The sequence below is a fragment of the Rhinatrema bivittatum genome, chromosome 5 (genome assembly GCF_901001135.1).
Source record: "Rhinatrema bivittatum chromosome 5, aRhiBiv1.1, whole genome shotgun sequence".
Lineage (NCBI taxonomy): Eukaryota > Metazoa > Chordata > Amphibia > Gymnophiona > Rhinatrematidae > Rhinatrema > Rhinatrema bivittatum.
The window spans coordinates 281,633,811-281,646,182 of NC_042619.1; the positions used below are offsets into that span (position 1 = coordinate 281,633,811).

Consider the following 12,372-nt stretch of genomic DNA (forward strand, 5'->3'; position numbering starts at 1 on the left):
AAGTTAAAAAAATAAATAATTAAAATAAAACCATTCAAGGCCAGTATGCCCAGTCTCCCACCCCTAAAATAAGTGAAGATCATATCTGCACATAGGGGTAGATTTTCAGACGAGCGCGAACAGCCTACTTTTGTTTGCGCTCCAGGCGCAAACAAAAGTACGCTGGATTTTAGTAGATACGCGCGTAGTCGCGCGTATCGGCTAAAATCCTGGATCGGCGCGCGCAAGGCTATCGATTTCGTATAGCCTGCGCGTGCCGAGCCGCGCAGCCTACCCCCGTTCCCTCCTAGGCCGCTCCGAAATCGGAGCGGCCTAGAAGGGAACTTTCCTTTGCCCTCCCCTCACCTTCCCCTCCCTTCCCCTACCTAACCCACCCGCCCGGCCCTGTCTAAACCCCCATCCTACCTTTGTCGGGGGATTTACGCCTCCCAGAGGGAGGCGTAAATCCCCGCGCGCCAGCGGGCCTCCTGCGCGCCGGGCCGCGACCTGGGGGCGGGTACGGAGGGTGCGGCCATGCCCCCGGGCCGTAGCCACGCCCCGTACCCGCCCCCAAAATGCTGCCGACACCCCCCCGCAACGCCGCGCGCTCCGGCCCCGCCCCCCGACACGCCTCCCGACACGCCCACTCCGAAAACCCCGGGACTTACGCGAGTCCCGGGGTCTGCGCGCGCCGGTAGGCCTATGTAAAATAGGCTTCCCGGCGCGCAGGGCCCTACTCGCCTAAATCCGCCCGGTTTTGGGCGGATTTAGGCGAGCAGGGCTCTGAAAATCTACCCCATAGTGTCTAATTTCCTTCCCTCCCACTCACCAAATTAAGTAAAAATATTAATGAGGCATAGTGTACAATCTCCCCCCCCCTGCACCCCCACAGTAAAATTAAAAGAAGTAAAAGTCCTATGCAGACTCCAGACACCCTATTACGTCTACCTCATCAATCTACAACCGTTACACCCACCTTCCTTCCCCACCCAGAATTTTCCAAAACCCCAAGTCTTTTGTGAATGCTGTACATTTCTACTGCTCCCAGTGTCTTCCAGCAATTTTATTTATTTATTTATTTATTTAGAGCTTTTTTTTATACCGACATTCTTGATCCCAATCATATCATATCGGTTTACAAGAAACAATGGTGCAATAACATTAACATCAACCTAAACAATAGGCGAAAAGTGATAAAAGTTACAATAAAACAGGGGCACTCGAACTGGGAGGAGGAAGAGTCAAAGGCATGGGTAACTCAGAGATAAATAATATCTGGTAACATACTCAGGATTAACAATAATATGAACTCAGGGCTGAATACTATCAAATATATAAATAAGATCATATACTCAGGACTGTAATAATATCGTATATTCATGACTAAATAGTATCAGGTCTTAGAACTCGGAACTAACTAATATGGAACTAACTCGTATCAGGTCTTAGAACTTGGAACTAACTAATATGGAGTCAGAGGCCATGTCAGGGCTAGGGTACATTGACTGGAGGACCATGGAGTTATTGTGGTTGAGGAGGTCATAGCTCAGGGAAGGCTTGTAGAAATAGCCATATTTTGAGTTTCTTTCTGAATGACAGAATGCAAGGTTCTTGTCTAAGGTCGGGGGGCATGGCGTTCCAGATGGTTGGCTCCGCTGTCGAGAAGGCTCGATCTTTGGTGGATGAGAGGTGAGGGGATTTGGCTGGGGGGGGGGGGGGGTTGTAGCGAGCCCTTGTAGGCTTCTCTGATGGGTCTAGAAGAGGAGTGCAGCGTGAGTGGGTAATGTACATCGATGGGTGTTCTGTTGTATATAGCTTTATGGATGATGGTGAGACACTTGTGTAGAATTCTAAAGTTTACAGGGAGCCAGTGCAGGTTTTTCAGGATGGGTGTGATGTGGTCTCTTCTGTTGGAGTTTGTTAAAATTCTGGCGGCCGAATTTTGTAGCATCTGAAGCGGTTTGGTGGTAGAGGCGGGAAGGCCTAGCAGAATCGAATTACAGTAGTCTAATTTGGAGAATATAATGGCCTGGAGTACCGATCTGAAGTCTTGAAAGTACAGGAGCGGTTTGAGTCTTTTTAGTACCTGAAGTTTGAAGAAGCAGTCTTTGGATGTGTTGGTAATGAACTTTTTTAAATGTAACTGGTTATCAATTATAACTCCGAGGTCTCTTGCTTGGCTGGCCAAGGTGTTGGTGTGGATTGAATGTGGGTTATCGTTGTGGTTGAGAGATATAAAGAGCATTTCTGTCTTAGACTTGTTAAAAACAAGATTTAAGGTAGTAAGGAGGTCATTGATATCTTGGAGACATTTGTTCCAGAACTTCAGTGTTTTTGTGAGGGATTCGGTTATTGGGATCAGGATTTGGACATCGTCGGCGTAGAGATAGTGTTTGAGTTTAAGATTCGTAAGCAGCTGGCAAAGGGGAAGAAGGTATAGGTTGAATAGTGTAGGAGACAGAGAGGAGCCCTGTGGAACATCTCTTGTGGTGTTGATGAGTGGAGATTCCTTATTGTTGATCTTTACTTTGTAGCCTCTGTTCGTGAGAAAGGAGTCAAACCATTTGAAGGCCGTACCTATTATCCCGATGTCTGAAAGTCGTTTAAGGAGGGTGGAGTGATTCACCGTGTCGAATGCTGCCGAGATGTCGAGGAGTATTAGAAGGAAGGAGTGACCAGAGTCCATACCCATGATGAGATGATCTGTGAGGGAGATGAGGAAGGATTCAGTGCTTAGTGCTTTGCGAAATCCGTATAGCGATGAGTGGAGAATATTGTTATCTTCCAGGTATTCTGATAATTGGGTGTTGACTATTTTTTCTGTGATCTTTGCCAGAAAAGGAAGGTTGGAGATGGGGTGGAAGTTGGGTTCTCTGGGGTCTAGATTTCCTTTCTTGAGAAGGGGTTTGAGGGTGGCTATTTTTAGGACGTCCAGGAAGATTCCTTGAGATAATTAGCAATTTACGATGTCCACTAGGTACTTGGAGATGGAGTCTGGCACCGATAGAAGAAGCTTGGTTGGGATTTGGTCGAGTGGGTGGTAAGAGGGTTTCATTTTCTTTATTAGAGATTCAATTTCCAGGGTAGAGGTGAGTTCAAAAAATTCCAGTGAGGGTCCAAAATTTGAGGGGGGGGGGAGCTGGAGATGCGAGCGGAGGTAGAATTGGAAGGCAGGAGTGTTAGTAATTTAGATATTTTGTTGTGGAAAAAGGTTGCCAGTTCGCTTGCCTTTGCTTGTACCTGTTCATCTGGGATGCATGGGGTAGAGGTTTTTGTGAGCTCTGATACGTAGGAGAATAGAATCTTAGGGTCAAAGACAAGGTCATGTATTCTGTGACCATAGAAATCTTTTTTCGCTCGGAGGGTGGCGTTTCTGTATAAGTGTAAGGTTGATTTGTATGCGTTTAATGTGCTCGGGCATGGGGTCTTACGCCATTTGTTTTCTTTTTGTCTGAGGTTTTGTTTAAGTTCTCTGAGTTCATCGGAGAACCAAGGTTGTTTACTATTAGGCGTCTGCTTGATTTTTCTGGCTGCCCGGGGGCATACTTTGTTCGCTATTGATTCTGTGATGCTAAGCCATGAGCGGAGTGCCGAGTTGGGGTCAGAGACTTCTAGTTTGTGGAGTTCCTTTGTTAGATGCTCGCTGAGGACCTCTGGGGAGCAGGATCTCCTGTAGTGTATTGTAGAATGAGTGGGTTGTGCTTTGGGGTTATCCTTGCTTGAGAGGGTGGTGATGATCAGCGAATGGTCAGACCATGGGACTGGTGTGCATTCCGGGGGGGTAGAGGGTGAAAAACTGGAGTTGATGAAGAGGAGGTCGAGAATATGCCCTGCTTTATGGGTGGGCTTGTTGATGATTTGTGTGAAGCCCATGGCCTTGAGAGAGGTGAGGAATGCTTCGTAGTTAGTAGAGAGCGGGATTGAATTGACATGGAGGTTAAAGGCCCCTAAAATCAAGGCAGGGGCATCTAGGTTGATATGTTTGGCTATGATTTCAATTATGGGGAGGTATCTGTGTCCAGGAGACCAGGTGGAGCGTAGATAAGGAGGATTTGTAGATGGTCAGATTTAAACAGGCCTAGTTCTAATTTAGAGGCTGACTTAATTGGTTGAAGGGTTAGCCTAAGTTCCTTTTTGGCCACTAGGAGCAGGCCGCCGCCTCTTTTTTTCTGGCTGGGAAGAGAAAAGACGTCGTAGTGATGTATAGGAAGTTGGTTTATCAGGGCTGTATCTGTTGGTTTAAGCCAGGTTTCTGTTATGGCGCAGATGTCTGGGTTTGCATCAAGGAGATAATCATTTAGGATGTGTGATTTTTTTGTGATCGATTGAGCGTTAAATAGAGATACTGAGAGTAGTGCAAGACCCAGTAGTTGGGTGAGAGGCGAGATCATGATGGGATAAGGGATCTAGTAGTGCGTGTTCGGGGTAATGTGAGAGATATTTCCCTGGTAAGGGCTCTGTGGTGGAGGATGGGAATCTGGTAGCCTTGTGTCATGTTCCCCTTGTGTTCAGGCTGGACGGGTTTTTGGTTAAATGTCTGTTTATTGGAGCGAAGGGGTTAGGGTGGGAATCCTGGGGTGGGAATTCTGGGGAGTTGAGGTTGGCAGTGTGAGGAGCGGTGTGTCCTGGTGGTCTGGGAGAGGCTGCGAGAGGATTAAGCGTCCTTATTCTGCGAGTGGTTGGATGAATGAGAGGCATCCTTCTGCTGGGAGGGGAGGGTGAATGGAATTATGAGAGAGCGCCCTTCTGCTGAGTGAGGGAGGTGAGTGATGGGAGGGTGACCGTCTGTAGAAGTTATATGTCGGTCTGTTGAGTGAGTCCGTTGAGTGTCCGTCTGCAGTGTGGGTTCGTTGGGTGTCCGTCCGTTGAGTGTCCATCTGCAGTGTGGTCCGTTGGGTGTCCGTCTGTAGAGTGAATCCGATGGGTGCTGGTCTGTTGAGTGAGTTCATTGAGTGTCCGTCTGTAGAGTGAGTTTGCTGAGCGTTGATGTGCTGAGTGAGGAGCATGGATGAATGAAGGCAGAGTGTTTGATGAAGATGTGCTAGGTGTTGTTCCGGTGCGCACGAAGGAGCACGACAAAGGGGCAGGCCCCTTTGTCGCGCTCCTTAGGCGCGCGACGCCAGGCTGGATGCCCCCAGGTGAGCTATATGTACCACATTCCTGGTGGCCTTGCAGATTATGGGAGTATTGCAGGGGGAGCATATGCTGAAATATGGGCCTGTTGAGTCAAATGAATTTTGATCGTTTGGTATTTAACAAAGCTAAGTATTGCTTTGGCAGATTGTATTTACGTAACTAAGTCAAATATTTCTTAGCAGCCATCTGTGATAGATATAAATGTATTGATAGGTTTTGAGATTTTTTTCTGTTTTTTAGATTAATGACATTTTGGGTTGGTTTTGTGAAAATATTTTGATAATATAAATTAAAGGGTTTTCTGACACAGTAATATTAGAGAGTCATGGTACATGATTTGAACTTTTGGTGCTTTAATACTGTTACTGCCTGAAGCCCATTGCGGGCAAGAGACAGTGGATTAAAATCTATGCCCCTTTTTCTCTGATACCATATCTCCCTTTAAAAAAGGATTAAATATAAAAACAAAAATAAAAAATAAAAAAAAGAAAGAGGTCAATATTATATAATTCAAGTTGTTTGACTTTGGAGTCCCTACAACTTTGTTTTGTTATATGTGAATATTTTTGGGAAGTGTTGCGCTTGAGTGTTTATTATAAACCAGTTTTATGCATGTAAATGCTTTTGAAAATCAGGTCCTATGCACGCACATTAGCAGTACTTTCCCTTTGAAAATTGTAAGGTTCAGAGGTACATTATTTTAAATTCAAATGGGCAGTTAGAAAATTTATCCTATAAAGTCTTGCCAAATAATAAACTTTTGAATCAGTTTCAAGCAACCAGGCAAACACTGCTAGCCAGTGGCTCAAAGCCCTAGTTTTGTTTTTCTTCAGTTTCCTGAAAGGAGCTTCCCTCCTGTGCCTTGTACAGTCATCTGGTGTAATTTTCTAACAAAAGCAGAAAGACACACAGACACAAATATAAACACACATGCAAAATACAAAACCTTCAGAAGGAATAGGCGAGATGAACAATGTGTGGGGCACCAGTGCGCCTTGATAGAGGGCGGGGCACCAACACTGTATCCAGCTGTTATTGTTACTGTGGCAGTACAACTTTTTCTCTCATGGCTGCTATTGCATAGGAGTGTTGTGAGAGGGTGAACCCAGCCCTATCATCGGGTGTCCCCCCTCCATCTCATGGCTGGCCAGCCAGGAGTTCAGAAGAGTACCTCTTCCCTCCCAGACCTGCCCAGGGTGCTGGGTATCCCATTGGCGGTCCACAAATAAACACATACACTCATCTCATGCATAGAACAGGTGATTTTCATAGTTTCTATGTACTGTATTTTGATAGTAATGATCAGTACGTTTGATGAAAATTTGTTTTAACTTCTTATTCACTGTAATTTTACAAATATGTATGCTTCAAATCTGATAATATTTTATGCAATATCCAGGGGATTTCTACAGATCACGAATATGAGCTATGGAATTCAACCTGTAGAGCATTCACCATCCTTTCGGCACTATGTCTTTCGCATGACAGATCTGGAATTTGAGTACAGTACGTGTGGAATAAAAAGTAAAGATGCAGAAATAAATCTAACTGAACTTACTCCTATCACAGAAGTAAGTAGCTTTCCAGTAAAGATCCATCAGTTAATGTCATAATACAATACTGTAACTAACTTATATTTTAGTTTAGAATAAAAGTATGCAGGGCAGACAATTAAGTTATCCAGGCTTTTCAATTTAGGTTCAATTAAAATTTTTCTTGCAGCTTATTGAGAAATCATTACAACAGACCCAGAAAATCTGTATTCTCTTAGGACATGCAGGATGGTAGTTCTCATGGATGGGTGACATCTTCAGATGGAGCCTGGCACAGAAAACACTGAGCATGCCCAGCATGCCTCTATCCTCGTGTATACGTGGGGTCCCCCTTCAGTCTCTTTTTTTCCGTGGTATTAGTTCCTTCGCGGTGGTGGAGCTCTGCTGTTATAGTGTTTTTTCTTCAACTTTTTTACTTGGTTTTCTTGGTGTTTTCAGTGTCGGGTCCCTCTTCTCCGGTTGGTGTCCCTCCGACGTGGTAGGTTTGCTTTTGCCTTTCATTGCGGTCGATTCCCGACGTATCGCTTCTCGGTGGCCACCGGCTATCGACTGCTCGCCGGCTATTTTTCATGGTATTGTCCTGTTTTTCTATGGTGTCCCCAGTGCCCGTGGACCATGTCTATTACTGATTCACACGAGGTTTGTATCATCTGTCTGGGGGCATCACATGACATCTGTGGGTGTCAACTGTGCAATGACACCCCAAGGGCCATTATGCCTGACTGGATAAAATGGAGAACCTGGCTCCAAAAAGTCTGCTCCATTCCCTCCAGCATTGGAGGCGTCAAACGCTAGAGGTCGGGGGAACTGTTGGACATGCTGCCCCTAACAAAGCCTCCTGCGAGTTTGTCCAGAGAGAGAGAAGCCAGTGATGGTCCATCTCCAGTGTCGATGCTGTCAAAGTCATCAGGCTCTTCACCTTCCTTGATGTTGGGGAAAGACCGGGCCGAGCATCGCGATAAGTCACTGGTTGCTGTCGGCGCATGGCTCTGGAACCGGTGGGGAACCGGTTCCAGAGGTCCATCCAAGCAGGCCTCCAAGTGACCTTGGCCAGGAAGATGGTCCATATGACCCCTGGGGAGATAATACCTTGGATTTTTCTTCTGAGGACTCCGGTGATCTCCTGTCGGAACCTTCGCCACCAGATGAGAGACATAGGTCTCCCCTGGAAGATCTCTCCTTTGCGGGTTTTGTCCAGGCCATGGCTGAAGCCATCCCATTTCAGCTCTTCACAGAGGAGGATGCTTGACATAAGATGCTGGAAGTCTTCCAGTTTGTTGATACTCCAAAAGTGGCTGGCCCAGTCCACGATATCAAAAAAAGAAAAATAAAGGAAGAGAAAAAAACAAAGGGAAAAAAGAGAAGCCGCTGAAAACAAGCGGTGAGTGAATTGCAAGCCGCGCCCCCTGAGAGGCAAGCAGGCCTATCAGTGAGACCCGAGAAGCCCTTTAAATTTCCGAGCCTCCCACCGGCGTCACGCGTCCGAAGGAGTGCGACCTAAGGGGCCTGCCCCTTAGTGCGCCCTTTGGAGAGCCCCAGGACCCAGGACCGGTGCCTCTCCCTTTCACAGACGACCTCACCAACAACGCCTCAAACGCTCGAACTACAGCATTCACAAACCTTCCTCTGCATTCATCCATCCTCTCTCAAACATCCATCTAGCCTCCGCCGGCATTCACCCAACCTCCTCAAGCATCCTCTTACACTCATTAGAACATAAGAACATAAGAAATTGCCATGCAGGGTCAGACCAAGGGTCCATCAAGCCCAGCATCCTGTTTCCAACAGAGGCCAAACCAGGCCACAAGAACCTGGCATTTACCCAAATACTAAGAAGATCCCTTGCTACTGTTGCAATTAATAGCAGTGGCTATTCCCTAAGTAATCTTGATTAATAGCAGTTAATGGACTTCTCCAAGAACGTATCCAAACCTTTTTTGAACCCAGCTATACTAACTGCACTAACCACATCCTCTGGCAACAAAATCCAGAGCGATTGTGCGTTGAGTGAAAAAGAATTTTCTCAGATTAGTCTTAAATGTGCTACTTGCTAAATTTATAGAATGCCCCCTAGTCCTTCTATTATTTGAAAGTGTAAATAACGATTCACATTTACTTGTTCAAGACCTTTCATGATCTTAAAGACCTCTATCATATACCCCCTCAGCCGTCTCTTCTCCAAGCTGAACAGCCCTAACCTCTTCAGTCTTTCCTCATAGGGGAGCTGTTCCATCCCCCTTATCATTTTGGTTGCCCTTCTCTGTATCTTCTCCATCGCAACTATATCTTTTTTTTTTGAGATGCAGCGACCAAAACTGTACACAGTATTCAAGGTATGTGTCTACAATTCAGCACAGACTCCAGGGTCAAACAGTCCATGTAATATCGGACAATGCAACGACGGTAATCATACATACTCTAGCACTCATCCGGATAGCATCAAACGTCCTCCAGCACTCATCATGAACTCTAAGCATATTCCAGCATACATCAGGACATCTTCAAATCTTATCAAATCCTATCAAACCTCATACTATAGCACTCGTGCTAACACCATTAAGCATCCGACAGCATTCATACTGAGATCATCAAACTACCTCAAGTACTCATCCGGATCTCATCAAGTATACTCTAGCACACATCCGGATCTTTTCAAACCTCATCAAACTTCAGACTACAGCACCCATCTCATCAAACATCCTTCCAGCTCTCTTCCCGATCTCATTCAAACTCCATTCAGCACTCATCCTGATAATATCAAACACCATCCACCATCCAGCATGCGTCCAGCATGCCTCCGATATAATGAAGCATACTACAGCACACATCAAGATCTCATCAAGCATACTGTGATGTAGCACAACCCGGCCGCAGGCCGGAGCCGACAAGCTACCATAAGAACAACGGCAATACCAGAGCCCGACAGCAGGAGGCACAGGGGAAGAGGAAAAAAACTACAAATCCCAGGTTCCCTGAAACCCCACCAGACCTGGGAAGAGAGCCTGAAGGCGAACAGGTGGCAGACATAGAGATTAATGAGGTAGACAGCGGTGAGTCCATGGAAGTGGAGGAAGAGGGCGTGCCACCGTGGTGGAGCTGGCCACAAAAGCCCGGCTCTTCAGAGTCAGAGGAGTAAGAGATGGAGGTAGGTTCAGGGGGAGAGGAATCCTCCAGCTCATATATGGAAACTGAGTAGTCTAAGAGGGGTGGAGTATAACCTTTATCTTAGGGGAAGCACGGGAGAAGGGCTCTAGAGGTGCTTGTTGTGTTTGATATTGTAATAGCGCTGATTAGAGGACGTACAAGCTTACTCTGTAACAGCACAGCTTGTAAGAGAACCAGAGGGCTAGGCTGGGGGAGGATCAGTTGCTGCACGCCTTGATTCATTAGGTATAGACAAGGCTGGAGGGGGAGATGGCAGACTTCCTGTAATAGAAACTGCTGTTACTTTATAAACTACTTTGAAGGAACTAGCTCTCTCTCTTTGTTGTCTTTGGGGATTGGAGGGGCTGCTTACCCCCAACCCTGCATGAAAGGATCCTAGAAGCCCAGCAAAACCAGGGCCAGCGGAAGCACCGACCTCGGGAGTTACCTGAGCCTGGCGAGCTCCAGGGACCAGGGCGACTGGTGGAGGGTCGGAACCAGACAGAGGAGCGGCTCCCGAGGCCTCACGGACGGTGAGCCTTCACAATCCTCAAGCACAACATCCCCCAACACGCTTCCACCCTCAACTAGCTTACGCCAGCTAATCCGTAAAACATCAACAAAATCCATCAGACAGACCAAAGATGGCGACATCGACCAACACGCATCATCAGATAAGACACATATACCTAATAAACATACCACTAATGAAAAATATCAAAAACATACTATGTCTCACCTTCCTTCTCATAAATGCTCAATCCTTAACCAAAAGGTACGTGTTAATAGCTGACATACTACAAGAAAAAAACCCCGATTTCATCGCCATAACAGAAACCTGGTTCAAAAATACCGATCAAGTCGTAATGAACCAAATAGACAACAGTGCATATGACACATTTTCAATCCCTCGCAAGTACCGAAGAGGAGGAGGATTACTCCTGATTATAAAAAAACATTTCTCTATGAAAGTGATCCCGCACAATCTCCCAAAACAATTTGAAATATCTCTCTTTGACTCACAAAACCTACAAATATACCTGGTATACTGCCCGCCCAAACTTCTAGATAACGACATCTCACTTGAATTCCTAATAACAAACATCAGTATGAAAAAACCCACTATTATCTTTGGCGACTTCAATCTCCACACAGACTCCAGTCCCAGATCACAAAATTGCCAAACTCTACTAGACATGCTATCAAGTCTAAACTGCAACCTACAAGTGAACAATCCCACACATAAAGCAGGCCATACACTCGACCTGATTTTCACTAATACCTATTTCTCAAACACATCTATTACATACAGTCAGTCCCCTGGTCCTATCACTTCCTCCTACAATGCAAGACGAAATCAAACATCAGCAACACGACAAAAACGAACGAATCACAATGATACTTCAAATACCGTCCACCTTTCCAAACCAACCTTCTCCAACAAGAACTTGGAAAACATCTAGCAAATCTAGACTTCTCAAATATAAACGACGCTATCAAATCCTGGTTCCAAATAACAGAAGACACTGCAAATAACATAAACCCTGAGAAACTTAAACAACTAAAGAATCATAATGAACAAAAAAACCCATGGTTCAATTCTCATCTAAGAAACATGAAAGCCAACTTTAGGAAATGTGAAAAAGAATGGCAAAAAGACAAGGGTCCCATGACACTGCAGAGATACCGCACACAACTAGCCGCTTATAAAAAATTGATTCTGAATACTGAACGTGACTATTTCAGTCAAAAGATAAAAAACTCCTCCAATAACTCCAAATCAGTCTACAACATTGTTAACAACCTCATTTCTGAAAACATCAGCTCCAACACAACGGATTCCAAAAACTTAAGCCAAGATCTAGCTACATTCTTCAAGAACAAAATAACTAAAATAACGGATGCCTTCTACAATTCCTCGATCGAAGAAAAACATATACCCACATCAAAGATAACACCATGGTCTAATTTCGAACCTATCTCCTCCACGGAAACAGAAAAAATGCTAAGAAAAATAAACCCAGCACGACATGACCTAGACACCATCCCCACACGAGAGCTAAAGGAAATTGCTCATTCCATAGCCCCAACAGTAGCAGCAATTATCAATAAATCTCTCGAAGAAGGTGAGCTACCAGTCAAGTTAAAAATTGCAACTATCAAAACCAGTTCTAAAAAACCCCCCAGAAGACTTGAACAACTACCTTCCAATATCAAACCTACCCCTTCTTGCAAAAATGACAGAGAAAGCGGCCCTGAAACAACTCAATGAACACCTCAAGCACTACAAAATACTACATCCCACACAACACGGCTTTAGGAAAAACCTCAGCACGGAAACTCTACTGCTCAACCTATCCAATAATATACTAAGAGGCTTAGATAACAAAACAGCCCACTTACTAATCCTTCTCAACCTTTCCGCAGCATTTGACACAGTTGACCACAAAATGCTAATATCAAGCCTAGCAAACATAGGACTCTCAGGAAAAACTCTTGACTGGTTCATTTCTTTCCTAAAAGACAGATATTTCAATCAACAACTTCACATCAGAAGCCA

The 12,372-nt window shown here is 45.2% G+C and overlaps 1 protein-coding gene across 1 annotated transcript in view; it reads left to right on the forward strand.

Annotated features, from left to right (window-relative positions):
• Positions 1 to 12,372, forward strand: part of LOC115092772 (disintegrin and metalloproteinase domain-containing protein 9-like) — a 239,901-nt gene that overhangs the window by 146,612 nt on the left and 80,917 nt on the right. The gene's annotated exons all lie outside the window — the stretch shown is intronic.